Source organism: Mustela nivalis (assembly GCF_964662115.1).
Source record: "Mustela nivalis genome assembly, chromosome: 10".
In the NCBI taxonomy this organism is placed as follows: domain Eukaryota; kingdom Metazoa; phylum Chordata; class Mammalia; order Carnivora; family Mustelidae; genus Mustela; species Mustela nivalis.
Genome location: NC_139029.1, coordinates 44930446 through 44945864, shown reverse-complemented (window position 1 = coordinate 44945864; position 15419 = coordinate 44930446). Strand labels below are relative to the sequence as shown.

Below are 15419 nucleotides of genomic sequence, written 5' to 3'. Positions count from 1 at the left end.
ATTTCATGTTGTCCACCACCTTCCCTCCTGTTGCCTATCCTGTCATCAGCATGGATGCCTAGGGAAAGACATTAGGTCTTATGGACAGAAGATGATTTCATGCTCAGAAAGATCTACGCTGGGGTCCTTCCTCTGCTTCTTAAAGCCTGGGTGCCCTTCTGTCAGTGAAATAACCTCTCTGAGCTCATTTGTAATGAACTGCAAGACATCATTCTCACAGGTCTTTGTGAGGATGGAAGAAATGTCTGTGTTTAAGACACCCAGAGATGAACTAGGAAGGGACCTAGCAAATGGACATTGTTGTTATCCTTCAGGGAAACCAAACAAAGGAGGGCTCAGGTAGTGGTAAAGAGGATGTGATTTATAAGGAAATATGTGGGGTTGAATTCCGTTTCCATTATCTATCAGGTATGCCATTTTGGTAACTTATCTTCTCTAAGTCTATCTTGTAGGGTTGTTATAAAAATAAATGAGATGACACATGTGTGTCCTAAGAGCTTAATATGCATTGTTACCCCATCAGTACCATCATTATCTTCAACTCACATGAAATCCCAATTTACCATCTCTCTTAGACACCAGCTGCTAAAAGCTGATGAGACACCTCTGCTGTCTGACTAGCTCCTCATTCTTAGCATGACTTCCTCCCTTCTGCACCTTCTCACTGATGAGTTCCCATGGTGTGTTGCAGCCTGGCTTGGCTGAATTATGACAATCAAGGTTGCAAATGATAAATACAGGTCCTGTCACATCTTGGAGAAATGGTGCATCATTTGTCTAGTTCCTACCAATACTCTGAATTTTGAGGGCAAAGAAAGTGAAGGAGGAGAGTGTAAATGATAATGCAAAGTCCCAGAAATTAATGAGGTAATGGGTGAGCACATTTCCATCCAAATGAGCTGGGGTCATGTTCCTGGGAAGGAGCAACAAAGAGGAATAGCCAATTGAACAAGCTCAAAGTGGAAATCAAGCAAACAGGCTGAATAAATCAATGTCCAGTTGAGTCTTATTTGCGGCAATTACTTCCCTGAGCCTCCAGTCCCTGGTGCCCCATGTGTGGGCTACAGATGCTCATTTAGCCGCCCCAAGGTTGACATCTTAATGTTTTCCTTCCCACGTTAAAAATGGATATCTGCTTTGGAATTCATATATGTCATTAGTGGTTCCATCAAATCCTTTCTGTTCAAAGAAATGGAGAAAGAAGAAAGTCAGAGATGAGGGCATCCTGGGGTGGCAGAAGGACAGCTGCCCTGGGAGTTAGGACACTGCCTTCACCCTTTGCTAGCAAAGTGACTAAGGGTAGGATCCTCCACTTGCCTGATTCAAAAGAAAAATAAGTTTCAGCATCCCTGCTCATTTGTTCTCTCTGTCCTTTGTATCTCACACAGTGGGTAAAGTTCTTCCTGTTAATCACTCAGTGACTAAGTCATGTTGGGAGGTCCCACCAGGGTGCAGGGGCTCTAGTGAGAGGAGGGCTAATGGAAGAGGCACACATCAAGCACTGCTACTTCTATTTTCCCATTTAATCCTTAGGTCTGTTTTTTTTTTTAATTAAATTTTTAATTTCTTTTCAGCGTAACAGTATTCATTGTTTTTTGCACCACACCCAGTGCTCCATGCAATCTGTGCCCTAATACCCACCACCTGGTTCCCCCAACCTCCCCCCCCCCACCCCTTCAAAACCCTCAGATTGTTTTTCAGAGTCCATAGCCTTTCATGGTTCATCTCCCCTTCCAGTTTCCCTCAACTCCCTTCTCCTGTCCATTTCCCCATGTCCTCTGTGTTATTTGTTATGCTCCACAAATAAGTGAAACCATATGATAATTGACTCTCTTTGCTTGACTTATTTCACTCAGCATAATCTCTTCCAGTCCCGTCCATGTTGCTACAAAAGTTGAGTATTCATCCTTTCTGATGGAGGCATAATACTCCATAGTGTATATGGACCACATCTTCCTTATCCATTCGTCCGTTGAAGGGCATCTTGGTTCTTTCCACAGTTTGACGACCTTGGCCATTGCTGCTATAAACATTGGGGTACAGATGGCCCTTCTTTTCACTACATCTGTGTCTTTGGGCTGTTCTATGCGGTATGAGCATCTTTATTTCATTTCTAGTGGTGAAAACCATGGCACAGAGAATCGAAGGAACTTGGTCAAGGTCACGTAAGTAGTTAAGTGGCAGAGCTCATGTGGGAACCAGGCGTCTCCAACTCCATAGCCTGTGTTCTCTTCACAGAGGGGAGGCCTGCGGATTTCAGATGCCCTCTGAGATGCTTCTTTTGGCTGAGGAAATGTGTCTCTTGAGATGTGCGGTGAAAGAAGGGTCCAGAACTAAGGCTGTTGAGGTTTCTGCTTTTCAGCTGCTCTCAGTCGAAGCCAATATTGGGAATGCCTGGTGGTTCTAGAATGGTAACCCTATTGATTCAACTTGCTGAAGAGGCTCTGGGGTACTTTACTTGTTAAGTAGTTGGGAGATTCAGAACACTGGCTACCTGAGGTCCCCAACTCCACCTCCAGCTCCCTGACCCACCTCGCATTTCTACTAGGAAACCTGTGGACTCTAACAGCCCAGTGGGCACTGCGCTGTGCTTGGGTTATAATCACAGGGACCTATAGGCCCAGGGATTCTGCCTCGTTAGAGCCCAGCAAGACTCATGGGGAAAAATGAGTTTCGGTGACAGGAACCTGCCCTAGCTCAATGTGAGGGAGTTCTCTCAAGGAGAAGGAACTCAAGTATGTCAAGTATCTACTATGAGCCAGGAATTTTATACACATGTCCATCTGTAGCCCTCAAACCCCCTGCTTGAGATGCATTTTATTTCTTCCATCTTATCTTACTTTTCCTTGCCTTAAGTACATTTTCTCTTAATGTACTTATGCTCCTGCATGTGTAGTTCGTTCATTCATTTGTTCATTCATTCAAATGAGGAAATGCAGCTCAGAGAGGTAAAATGACTTGCCCAAGATGACACAGTCATAGAGTGGGTGAAGATTCAGAATAGGAACTCAGGTCTGTGTGATTGCACATGCTCTGTTTTCCAGTTGGGCACCTTACCTCTCCTAAGGGAACCTCAGGGCTCTTCTTCCCTGAAAAGCTCAGTATGGATGGGAACAAGCTTACAGTAAAGCTGAAATGGACCAGGCACTTCACATGGTGGTCTTGATCCTTTCAAGGGCATCATCCTTTTTAATGCAGTGAGTCTCTCCTGGGTGGGGCTGGACGTACGAGTACTCACCTGGCCCCAAGCTCAGTGGGACAACCTAACTGTCAGTGTTCTTTCATATTAGCTACTTAATTGCAACCTCGGGAAGGAAAGGATGAGAGCATGCTACCTGCCAGATGCTCCAGGCGTGCATTCGCATTCCAAGTAGACTCCTCATCTTTGCTGCCTTTTTTTTTTTTCTTCCCCATTAGTAACCTCAGTGTTTTTCTGCACAGAAATCACTCTGCTTTGGAGGGGACACTTCACAGCACTCTCCATTCCCTCCCCCAACTCCTTCACCAGCAAATTAAAACTTCTCTTAGCACCAGCAGAAGCAGGCAGGCATCTTATATAAATGGTAATTAGTGCAGCCTCACTGAAGACCTGGTGGGAAAGACAAAGGCATCTTTTTTTCTGAGCTGAGTAGCCTTTTGCATTTGTTTGGACTTCTTTTACGGTACATACCATGCTCTTTTCTAGTAGGGTTCATTCCTTCCTTCATTCATGCACAGAGCTCCCATAGTCCTGTGGAAGGAGCACATGCCTTGATGTTAGACATACCCCACTTTGAATACTGGGGTTTTCAGCTTATTATCCTTTCCCCTGGAGAATAGACCTCATCTTTCTGAGCTCCGGATTCCTCATTTCTAGAACCAGGAAACCAATACCACCTTTATTGCACAGTGGTAAGGTTAATGAGAGATCACGTCACTGAAATGCATTACATAAAAGGTAAAGCAAACCAACAAAAAACTCACATCATTGTGAATTACTATTATAGAAAATAGAATTCAGCTTTGTCTGTGTGGCTGGGCAGCATTGTCTACTGAGGGGGTGGGAGGCTGGTGCGGGGCAGGCAGCTGGAGTGCCCTTTACCTGAAGAGCATCCCATAAAGGGAGCTGACTTGTTCTATGTAGTTCCGGAGGGAGAACCATGGTCAATTGATGAAAATTCCTGAAAGACAGATATTAGTTATATTTACACACACACACACACACACACACACACACACACACGGTTAAAACAACCCAGAGCCACCCAATAAAGGCAATATTGAATACTTAGGGCATGGGATCTGGAGCTAGAAAACCTAATGTGGAAACTCAGCTCTACTCCTTCTAAGCTGAGTAGACTTGAACAATTTATTTAAACTCTCTGATCCTTTGTGGTAATAATAACTCTCTCATGGGGTTTTTGGTACATGTAAAGCCCAGTGCCTACCCTGTGGTAAATATTCAATAAAATGGTGGTTAATTACAGTGCGAATAATAGTAATAGTTGCTAAAGGCCTTCTGAGGTGGTAAGCTTCCTATGGAGAGCCATGAAGAAGACAGACCATGCCTGTGGAATCAGCCTCAGGAGATATCTTTGGGAGATAGTGCTCTGATGAAATTAAAAAGCAAGAAGCCTCCTGTTCTGTGTCCCAAACAGGAACTTTCAGAATTGGGATTTCTCAGCTCTGTGGACTCCATTCCATACTAGAAGAGAAGGCAAAGCAGCAGAGAACATGTAGTGTTCCCTCAGGGAGACTGGAGAGGAGATGGGGTGGCAGCGAGGCTTGGTGTTCCTTCCTTTCCTGGCTCTGCAGGGAAGCTGAGCAGCGATCATAGGGCAGCTCAGAAGTTCTGTATTGACTCCCTGTGAAGTGGGAAGGGCATTGCCTGGGAATATGTGTGACCAGCCGTGTGTCAGTTCAAACAACTTGGATAATCTCTGAACCTCAGTGTCATCACCTACAAAAAGAAGGGATAAAAATACCTACCATGCAGGGTTATTAGGATAAAACGTGCTGATGATTGGGAAGCCCCTCATGCAACCTCCGTACAGGGCTTGGTCATTACGTTGTTCACACGCTTTCTGAGCACACGGAGAGCCCCTGGGAGATGGGCAACATTGGTGTCAGGGCTTGTGCAATGCATGAAGAACACTGGCCACACCTCTTTTCCTATCCCCCCTTCTTTAGTCAGCGGACAACTCTGTCCAGGAATCTTTGGCTCCTTCTTCCTCCAAAGCCTAGTAAGTCCCAGTGCAGCTAATACAGCCAATTTTTCCCTTTTCCTCTTTTTTGAGCGTCTGTGGGTAAAGAACCATACTAGAAGCCATATTTTTGTTTCTCGTTGAATCCTCATATCAGCCATTCATCCACCCATTCCTCTGCAATCATTAGTTTCTATTTAATACACTTATTAAGCATATAGGTAGTAGAAGACAGAGGTAAATACCACATATTCCTTGCCTGCAAGGAATACCATCTTGTAAATGAATTCAACTAGTAACCACAAAAATTGGAATATGGATATCATTATTTCCACATTACAGATGCAGAAACAAAGGCTTAGAGAGTTATAAGGATACTAAAGGAGGTTTTTAATCCAATTTCAGCTATACTTCCTTTAATCCTGCCCGGAAAGCTGTAGTTTCCAAAGCCCTTTTATTGAAATATTTACGTTCCAAGTTGGAAAATTGCATTGGGAAGGGGAAGGTAGGGGTAAACAGAGAGTAGAGAAATGCAATTTAACTTACTTACAGACCCTTTTAAGTAACTGACCTTCATGCTTTTTGTGGAACCTGTTGCGTTAATAGTATGTTGGGGTGCCCAAATTATTAACGTGTAGTTGGGAAATGTGTCTCTCAAATGCAAAATAAAAGCACCTTGCCTCCAAACTCTAAGATCTCATTAAATGAGCTAATTCACCCACTGCTTAATTTGCTGGAAGCCCTATGAGTAATTAGGCTGCTGACATCTTCCAAAATTATATTCTTAATTGTTGCATTCTTTTGCATCACAATGAAGCTGCCCAGTCTTCCTTCTGGAGTGTCTTCCTCTACTCCCCACCACAGCTCCTTGGTGAAAAAGGAGCGAGTTTTGCATTTAGCACACTTACTCATGAACATGATTAGGGGGAAATATTAATTAGAAAGACCACCCTGGAGGTCCAACAGAATATTTGAAGCAATGGGTTTGGTTGTTTTCTTTCTTTCTTTCCTTTTTTTTTTTTTTTTCCTAAGGCTAGTCCTGAGCCCTGAAATTCTGCAGCTGTTATTTGCCAAGGCAAGCTCCTATTTCTTGATATTGTTTGCAACAATTTATAAGTGCTTACTGGAGCGATGCTGCCTTGCTTTGGCTTGTAACCCACAACACAATATTTCACTCTTGAGATGTTGCATCCATTTGTCATAGTAAATGTGTGTGTGTGTGTGTGAGTGTCTGTGTGTGCGCGCGCGCGCGCGCGCGTGCGTGCATTTACACTCCGGGAAACAGTAGCATCTTCCTTACATAAATAACACAGTGCTGGGGAAAACGTATGCTGAGCCATTTCCCAGAGAACCACTGCAAACACATTTTGGGCTCATTGTAGATAGACTCTCTAATTGCTTTGAATTTACTTTAGTACTTGACTGGGGATTGCTTTGAGGTGATTATGAAAGAATAAGGAGGCTTCTGCAAGGAGAATTTAGAAAGAAAGCGCTTAAGAGACTCTGTTTTCAAGTTTCTGGGTGAGCGAGTGAGAGCCTCCGGTTGCTGGTATATGACAGTGCTTCCCCTTCCCCGGAACAGTGGGGTCAGGGTCCTCCTCAGTGACTCTTATTTTGGTATGACAAGTCCAACTGTGCCCTCACTGCCTTGCTCTTTCATTGCCTGGGAACCACTGATGCTCCTGCTTCCTGGCAGCTGGAGAGCTGTTTAGCATTCCTGTTTATACTGTGCCCAGACTATGTTCTCTTCTGCTGTGCCCGGTGAGCTCATTGGCCGCCTGGGATTCCCATCACTCAATGCCTAGGATATGTTGGCCAGATTCCCCCCAACCCCGATCTCTCAGTGTGGCTTTAACTAAGGACATTGCTCCCCTGTTTGATACCCTTTCTGGTTCTCACTTCACAAGATGCTTTCTGTATGGACTTAAACCAGTTTTTTAAACCCACAGGTGTTTTGGTTTTATTTAATATGTTAAAGGTCAAGGCTTCTCTCAAGTACAAATTCTGGGGGATGCATACATGTTGGGTGTCAGAAATCCAACTCGAGAGAGATTGTCATTTGTCTTTCTGTGCGTTTCGCCTTCCTACGGAAGAAAAAAACACCGGCCTAATTGAATAATGAGAACAGGCAAGAGGCTCAGAGTAGATTGTAAGATCTAGATTCAAACAGACCTGACTGCATGTCAGCGCTACAACTTAGGAGCTCTATGACTTTGGGTCTTTCCCCCTCTTGAGTCTCTGTTTCCTCTTGGCAGTGCAGGACTGTCATATTTACATTGAGCCCAACCCCCAACCATGGAAATGAAATGAGAAAATGTTGGTGAATGTTATGAAGACAGCACCTGGCACTCTCAAGGCTCTCAGGAAAGGTTAATTCTTATTCTGTCCTCCTAAAGGAAGGATGTACCAGAATTGGAGTCCTGAAACAGAAACTGAAATCGGTAACCAGTAGCATTGGTGATGGGTATAAGGAGAAAATGGGAAGCCATCTGCCTTATTAAAGAACATTTTTTAAAAGATTTTATTTTTTTATTTATTTGACAGGTAGAGATCACAAGTAGGCAGAGAGGCAGGTGGGGTGGGGGGGGGGAAGCAGGCTCCCCACTGAGCAGAGAGCCCGAGTGGGGCTCGATTCCTGGACCCTGGGATCATGATCCAAGCCGAAGGCAAAGGCTTAACCCGCTGAGCCACCCAGGTGCCCCACCATCTGCCTTATTGATAGCAGAGAATTTTGCTTCTTGAAGGCAGCTTTGGGAAGATGAGGTACATACCTTCTTTCTCATCTGTAGCAGGGTTTCCTAAAGGTGTTAAAAACCATGGTATGCCTAGCTGGCTCAGTGGATAGAGCATGGAACTCTTGATCTTGAGGTTGTATGAGCTCCATGTTGGGTGTAGAGATTACTTAAAAGTAAAATCCTTAAAAAAAACTCTAAAGAATAAAGCAAAAATAGGTACTAAAACCCCTATAAAAATACTAACAGTAATCAATGTTTATTGAGTCAGGCATTGTGCTTTCTAAGTGATATACACAGACTAACTCTAATCCTGACACAAACTTGGGTTTACATTTTATAAAGAAACAGATAAAAAGTCAGACATCTAAGAGGGAATAGAGCTTGGGCTTGAATGGTTTGATTCTAAATCTACCACTTCTGTTCGACTTCTGCCAGGTAGAGTCTAGAAGAACACAGTGGTTATTTAAGTAACCACATAGTTGGTCCTTTTGATTAATAAAGGCGCTTTATCTAAAACGGGTTCTAGTTTAAACAGCAATTCACCTTTGCATCCACAACATCTGTGCATGGTAACTGCCCACTTAAATGCTGAATAAGTAAATGAAGAAAGGGCTAACTCTAACTTAAATTGACCATCTGGATAAACCCACACCCCACCTCAGGAAAGAGCCAAACTCTACGTCCTGAAATGAATTTTCTTATTACCTGGAACAGCTCCCAGTAGGTGGAACACAGTGCCATCATCCAGAGCTAAGGGACAAGAAGTAAAGGTTGATTTCCTATTCCAGAAGGAAGAGAATTTTCCATAAGCCATAATTCATTCTTGGGATTGTATTTTGACTTGAATGCCTGTGTTAGCTCTCACTGAGGAGCTCTGGAGAACTTTCAGAGGGCAGGTGGTAGAACTTCAATCTCACCTTCTTCAGTGCTTGGACCTCACAAATCCATGGTAGCCAACATGGAGTTAGTCGGTGTCCTTTCTCTGTGGGGCTCTCCAAGCTATTTGCTTCCTTGCTAAACAGTTTGAACATTTTAAAATAAAGAAGAAAAGTATGTGATGCAAGAGAGAAGAAACTAATATTTATTGAGTAGTATTCTGTCTTGGGCAGTGTTCTGGTCATCTTCTGTAAAATAAATTATGTAATCTTTACCAAAAATCCATGACATACATTATCCCCATTTTATAGATGAGGACAATATTGCCTGTTCAATCAAAAAGGCTCATTTGCTCAGTATTGAATTTATGTCAGGAGATAATAGAGATGAAGGGTAATTACAGTGTGATTATGCCATGTTATTCAGGGCATTCATGATGCTGTTTCGGCAAAAATAGGCTCCCACAGGCAAAAATATATATAAGCCAAGATATTAAAGAACTATAACCTCTTACACATGCATACATAGCCTTATCACTGAAGTATAACTATTATTAATGCTAACTGAATTTTCTTCTAGCACTTTTCTAAGATTTTAAAACATTTTTTGTATTATTACTGTACACAGAATTTAGCATTCTGCTTTTTCACTGATCATTAATTCATTTTCTATATTATTAGTTCCAACTCTATAAACATAGTGCTTAATAATGGCATAATATTGTAACCAGTGGTGTCTCTTCTAATTATTTCCCCCCTCCTTATTCCTCTCTTCTCTCTCCTCCTCCTCCACCACCACCGCTCGCCCCTCCTTCTATGACTACTATGACTACACTACTGCTAGTACTGCTTCTTCTTTATAGTTCATCTTTCTTAAGAGCTTTCTTTTTTTTTTTTTAAAGATTTTATTTATTTATTTGATAGAGAGAGATCATAAGTAGATGGAGAGGCAGGCAGAGAGAGAGAGAGAGGGAAGCAGGCTCCCTGCTGAGCAGAGAGCCCAATGTGAGACTCGATCCCAGGACCCTGAGATCATGACCTGAGCTGAAGGCAGCGGCTTAACCCACTGAGCCACCCAGGCGCCCCTCTTAAGATCTTTCGATGTGTTAGTCTATTCATGTAAAATTTCATCCAATCCTCATGTAATTCTATAAAGGAGGTTCTGCTATTATCCCTTTATAAACATGAATATAGAGTGAAGCAACTAATGCACAAAATGGTTAAATAATTGACCTAAGTAGCACAAATATTAACAAGTGGAGCTAGGATTTTCTTTTCTCCTCCCCCACCCCTGAAGCTGGAACTGCAGTTCCTAATCACTGCCATTTCCTTATTGTTAGGCATTTGGGCTAATTCCACTCTTTTCCTGTAATATCCTTGTGTGCTATGTATAGTTACTTTTGATTAATTTCTTAAGAGAGATTTTCAAAAAAGGCATGACCAAGGAAAAGACCATGAATATTTTGCAGACTCTTAATACATACAGCGAAATTGCTTTCCAAAATTTCTATCCAGCAATGTAAGAGAGTGCCCATTTATGACTCATTTGTCAGAAATGAAAAGGGAAACAAAAGAAAAAGTGAGTGACCCTATATGACTAACAGGTTCAGACAGGCACAGTCTGATAGCTCCTGGTGATTATATGTCCAAGAGTGTCCTGGGGAAGGTAGAGAAACAAGTAACCTCAGATGGGAGCAAGAAAGTGGCTTAGAAAGATGTAGAATCAGAATATTTGGACCCATCTCTACCATTTACTAACTGCTGACTTTAAGATTTCAGTCTCCTGTTTGTTAATTTATTTCATTTATTCCAATTGTGTGTGGGTGAGGGGAGGCATGGGTAGAGTGGAGATTAGGAAAAGCTTTAGGAAAGCAGGGGTTGCTCAGCAGGGCCTTAGATGTTGGGGTAAGATTTGAGTTGGTGAGAAGGTAACAGAAGGGCATTCCAGTTGAAAGGGACTCCTGACCCATAACCTAGAGCCCAGGGCTTATTCCGGGAACAAGGCAGGTAATGCATACTCTCAGCAGGGGGACAGTGGCTGAAGTTGGGGGTTGGCATGGATAAGCTTGGGCAGAAGCTTGAGAACCTTAATTACCATGCCAAAGAATTCATCTCCAAAAAGACTGCTCCCACTCTTGCTTTGAGGGTAGTGGCTTGATTGGTTTTCTAGTTTGGGGAGACAGCTCTGAGTAAACCAGGACAGACACTGTACAGAGATGCACTGGTCAGATAAAGCTGAAATAATCCAGTCAGGATATGAACACAACCTAACTTTCAGTCCAGAGTGACTGTAGCTGTAATAGAAGTACATACATTTTAGGGGGAGCCCAGGAAAGGGGTTAATCCATTTCTACCCACAATACGGGTTAAGGGATAGGGCTTGGAGAATTAAAGTATCCAAAATGAATGTATACAACCACCCTACAAGGAGGGAAATCTTCTCCCCATTTTACAGATGAGTGAAATGAGGGTTAAGTGGGTCCGTTAACCTATGCAATATTATGCAAATAGAAAGTGAAAATGTTGCAATAAAAGCTGAGTGTGTCAAACCCAAATCCCACTTCACTCCACTACCTGTCAAGACATCCTAGAGGAGAGGGCCTTTCAGCTGAAATTTGATGGAGACACAGTCTTTCTCCAAGTGAAAAATGATAGATCAAAAGAATTCCAGGCAGAGAAAACAGCCTGAGCCAAGGCATTGCATAGAGAGAGTCCCTGGTCCCTTTAAAAATATGCAAATCTGCTTTCAGAGATAAGCCTATACTGCAGTTAGTACTCAGTTGCTAATTGAGGTGTTTACTATGTACCAGATCCTATTCTTAGTGCCCAACATTTAATCTTTTAGTCTTGCTTTTAGCATACATGGAGGTACTATTAATCACACCCACTTTGAAGGTGGCACTGAGCGGGATGCTCTGTGGGTCTCTCCTGTGCAGACCCCACTGGCAGGGGAGGGTGTGCTGCATCAGAAGAATAATGACTGGCGGGGGCATAGGATACTAGTATGGAAGTGGAGGACAGACAAGCATAGCAAACCATACGAAAGCAATAGGACTTTATCTTTAGGGCAGTGGGGAGCCTAAGAAGGATTTGAGGGCAGTGACTGATGAAATCATGTTGAGACTTCCAAACTCCATGTCTGGTGATTGTTTGGGCATGGAAATGGAAACTGATTTAGGGAATACTAAGAAAGCAGAGGCAGCGGAGTAGGGCAATCTAGATTACCTGGCAAGGGCCTAGACCAGTGCAGTGGCAGCGGGAATGGACGGAAGAAGATGACCTCAAGAATAATGATAGGTTCCATAGGACCTAGTGTCAAACTGCATTTGAAGAGTGAAGGAAAGAGATGTTTGGGAAAGCACCCACTTTCCCGCTTTCTGTCTTATTTTCCTGGAATTCACAGATAACTTATTTCCTTGCTTCGTTGGATAACTGTATCTCTATAGAGAAAGTGTATCTAATGTTGAGGCCAGAAGCAATACACTTGTTTTCCTTTCCTGTGCAGAGAAAACTCAAAGTGTCACTTAGTGATATGCACGAGTAATAAAAATCCAGATTCCCCACTCCCCTCCCAGCTTAAGGAGAAAAATTATTTTGCTCATAACTTTGATGAGCTTGATGAATGTTCGGATATCATCCCAAGCTTGCAAATCGCCCAGGCGCTGGGGAAATTATTAATATTTTACTGGTGGACTTGGTTGAGCAAACACAATAAAAACAGACTCGGTGTCGTTGCACGCTGGAAAAGCAGATGGCAGTCAGAAGCAAAGCTGCATCCGGCGGTTTGAAATTTCAAATTACATCAATTTGAAGCTTTGCTTGTGCCTCAGGCAAGATTTCCCCTCAAATGAAGGAGACAGGAGAGGCGAACCCTTTACTCCTGGATTGTTTGGCAGTGGCTGCTGAATGGTGCACCGCTTTCTATGATGCTGAGTAGCCAGGAAACTGGAAGAAAATGTGCTACTTCTGTCCCAAGTTCCAGAGTGCGGTGGGGGGATGAAAGACCAAAGAAGTGTCTGGTTCTCTAGGATCTCATCACCCCAGGCTGCATGGTCTGAAGCTGGTAGTCTAATGGCCTCCACTGGGAGGGCTACATGATCTCAGACTTGCCTTGCCGAAAAGTGACACCAAGTTGTCTATGTCAGGGATTCAAAGGAGAGTGAGCCAACTAGAGCAAAGAAGTCCACAATATTCAGCCCTGTAGTTCTTAGAGCCATCACGGGCCATCATTAGAAGATAAGAATATAATAGCAGGTGTCTTTGGAATCCTTAAGCTTGTTAAAAGTGCATTTATATTTCTGTGTACTAGATAGCTTGGCTTCTACTCATTTAGTCGTTTAATTTTTTTTTTTTTTTTCTGGAAGTCAACAATGTTAGTTCATCTAGACCAGTGGTTTTCAAACTTGGCTGTACATCACAATCAACTAAGGGATTTTATAAATAATACTTTTCATCAAACTTCACCCCTCAATGTTATGAGTCTAGGATGACAGTCCGTTATTCTTAGGGACCAATGCAGTGCCTGAGACATGATAAGCAGTTAAACTTACTGTTGAATGAACAAATAAACAGAGTAATGTACAGTTCTCTATTCAAACTGTGTATTCTAGTTCTGTGTTATTGCACATTCTATCCTTTGGCCTCAAACAGACTTCCCCTTTTCATTGCTTCCTCCCAACCTAAATAACTTCAGTTCTTGAGGACATACATCGTGCATTACTTGCTTCAACTTAAATGTGACTTTGTCAACCTGGCAAAAATCTCCTGCCCTCGCATCTGTAGCCTCACAGCTCGCTATGCTGCTTTCTCTCAAAACACTTACCATCTTGGGTTGCAGAACCTATGTCTGTGACTGGAGGCTGTGAGTGCTTTAGAGCTGGGACTGAGAGTTTCTATCCCTAGTACATCAATTATAGTATCTAGGACAGAGTAAGTGACAGTTTTGCTACAATAATAATTACAGGGTAAAAATCACTGTATATCGTATCGTATATGCTGTGTATGTAACACTTAGAAAGGGTGGTACATAAATATGTACATAATGTCTGGTATAGGATATGTGTATGAAAAGAATGTAGGTGTGGGGTATGGGTATGCACAGGGGATTTGCACATCACTTGTTTAGGTCAGCTAAAATTCTAGCTCTCAAATCACATGAGGATCTTTCTCAAAATATAAATTGTGGGACTCTATTACTTATAAATTTCTTTTTTTTTTTTTTTTTTTGAGAGAGAGAAAGTGAGTGCGAGCTGTGGGGGAGGGGCAGAGGAAGAGAGAGAATCTTCAACAGGCTCCACACCCAGCATGGAACCCAATGCAGAGCTTGATCTCATTTCCCTGAGATCATGATCTAAGTCAATGTCAAGAGTTAGACACTTAACTGACTGAGCCACCCAGGCACCCCAATATTTAAATTCAATTTATCTGCAGTGGTGTCCAGGAATTGATATTTTTAAAGACCCTCAGATACAGTTCAAGTTGTCAACTGAGATTCAGCGGCACTCATGAAATCAGTAAGTATTTGTTGAGTGCCCACTGTATGCTAGCACTGTTGTAGACTTCAGGGACCCACTGGTGATCTAGACACAGTCACTGTCTTTCTGGTACCTGTATTTGAGGGGAATTAAAAGAGGCAAATAAATCACCAAATACCCAAAAGCTGGCATTAAGTATTGTCAAGAAAATGAAGTAGGGTAATAAAGTACATAGTGATTAAGTTGGTCAGGGAAGTTCCGTTTGAGGAGGTACTATCTGATCTGAAATATAAATGATGTAAAGGACACAGTCAAACGAGCGTTTGGAGATGAGACGTTGAAGTAGTGAGAACTGCAAGCACATGGTCCTGAGAGAAATGGGCGAGGCAGGGTTCATGAGCAGAAGGAGGGCTGGTGTGCCTGGACCATGAAGAATGAAGATAGAGCGGAGTAAATGAAGTCAGAGGCAGAAGAAGGGAAGGCAGATCATGTGGAGTATGTAGGAAATGGTAAGAAGATAGAGTTGGGAAAATTGAGAAACCATCTTGTATGGATTTAAATGTAGGAGAGTGAAACGATCCCACTAAGGATCTTAAAACACCGCTTTGGGTGTGGTCTGGAGAAGCCAATGTAGGGAGTCAAGAATGGTAACAGACTGGGGGCGAATACAGTAGTCTGGGGAAGGAGATGGCAGGGGTGGGGAGGAAGCTGGTAGCAGGGGAGGTGGAGGGAAGTGAACGGATTGGATGTATTTTGGAGATAGATCTGGCAGGACTTGTTAATGGACTACGCAGGATTCGAGGAAAAAGAGAAACTGAAGATAACATCGAGGTTTTTGAGCAACTAGGACAGTGATACAATTTCCTAGGATATGCATAAAGGAGGTTTTCAGGGAAATGTGTTTATTGTGTATTAGGGCTTTGTGCACTTATTGTTCATTTAATATACCTGTGTAATGCATATGTGTAGAATATATATTTAAGACAGATATATCATGTTAGCCTATGGCTACTACAACAAATTGCGGCAAACTTGTGGCTTGAATAAACAGAAATTTATTCTCTCAACAGTTTTTGAGGGCAAGTGTGATATCAGTTTCACTAGGTGGAAATCAGGGCCAGCAGGCTCATAGTCCCTCTGGAGGCTCTGGGG

General features: G+C 42.7%; 1 protein-coding gene across 3 annotated transcripts in view; it reads left to right on the top strand.

The window, feature by feature from the left end:
• Positions 1–15419, top strand: part of DAB1 (DAB adaptor protein 1) — a 1133179-nt gene that overhangs the window by 246474 nt on the left and 871286 nt on the right. The gene's annotated exons all lie outside the window — the stretch shown is intronic.